Genomic DNA, 1,191 nt, shown 5'->3' with positions numbered 1-1,191 from the left:
CCGGGCCCTTACCCAGGACAAGCTGCCAGCCTTCTCTGAACTTCAGTTTCCTCATCTACAGCAAGAGGTAACCGCCTGCATGGAGGAGGGGGTTGGGGGGTGAGGACTTAGGACGTATGTGAGGCCCTGAGGGCCCAGCACGTGGGGGGTACCCGGTGGCTGGCCATGCTACTCACTACCCGCTTTTACTCCCAAGTCCATAGCAGAGGCCATAAGCCGGGGGACGGGCTCGAAAGGAGAAATGTAGCATTGGCACGTCACTGCTGTGTGGCTGGGGCCGTGATGGGTGTCTCATTCGCTTCATGTCCTTTAATGTCCGCAGCTGCTGTCTGTGAGGGAGGGGGCGGTGGTTTCATTTTTCTGTGTAAGGAACCTGAAGCTCAGAGGAGCAGAGCCACCAGCAGGCGCATCTGCGCACGCAGCGGCCCTCACCCCCAGCCGCTCCGGGCCGCTGCTCCATGTGTCCCTCAGCCCCTCCTGCTCCTTTGTCTGCTGGCTGTTTCCCTCTTGCTTCTTCACTCTGGTTCCACTTCCAGGGGCCGCTACCCCCTGGCGCCTTCATAATGGGAGGGCTCCGGCGTTGAGGGCCCCCGTGCTCTGTCCCCATGGCAGGTGCTGTGGAATTTGTTTCCACAGGATTTGGCCCTGGTAGAGCCTCAGAGCAGGTGGAACCCCACTTTGTTTGAAGTCTCCGGCCCCTGTGAGCATAACCACTTCCTTTCCATTTGGAAGCTGTGGCCTCTACTCTGGCCTCTGCCCTCAGACACTCAGGAGGTTGGTCTGGATTTCTGGTCACTAGGCCCACACCGCTAGCAGGGGGCTGACTGAATGCAGCATTTTATCGTCATCAGCAGGGAGTACAAAGGTCCCCTATGGGTCTCAGACCTACCAACGATCCATTTGGAACAAGAACACCAGCCCTTTTGTAGTTGATAAAGAATAAAGTTGTTAATCTGATCATCTCGAATGGCAAATCCTGGCCCTTCTGTATGAGCACCTAGCATTTGTGGTGTCTTTAATTCAGCCGGGACCACTGTTCTGGCTCATGGGCCTCCCTGGCCCAGCATAAAGTAACAGGAATGTGCCCTGGTGCAGGGGGAAGTACAAGTTGGATTGGGGTGATGGGATGGACCATGGAGGAGACGATGTGAACTGTGCTGTGAGGGGCCAATAGGGTTTGAACATGGGTGG

At 56.7% G+C, this 1,191-nt stretch overlaps 1 long non-coding RNA gene across 1 annotated transcript; it reads left to right on the top strand.

Annotated features, from left to right (window-relative positions):
• On the top strand, nucleotides 1-967 carry LOC105310715. The gene is made up of 2 exons (XR_897543.2): nucleotides 1-67; nucleotides 637-967. It is a non-coding gene; the product is annotated as an uncharacterized LOC105310715 (long non-coding RNA).
• Nucleotides 968-1,191: the final 224 nt, after the last annotated feature.

This window comes from Pteropus vampyrus, unplaced genomic scaffold (assembly GCF_000151845.1).
Source record: "Pteropus vampyrus isolate Shadow unplaced genomic scaffold, Pvam_2.0 Scaffold9941, whole genome shotgun sequence".
NCBI lineage: Eukaryota > Metazoa > Chordata > Mammalia > Chiroptera > Pteropodidae > Pteropus > Pteropus vampyrus.
Note: the sequence above shows the minus strand (reverse complement) of the source record. Positions and strands in the feature narration are given on the sequence as shown.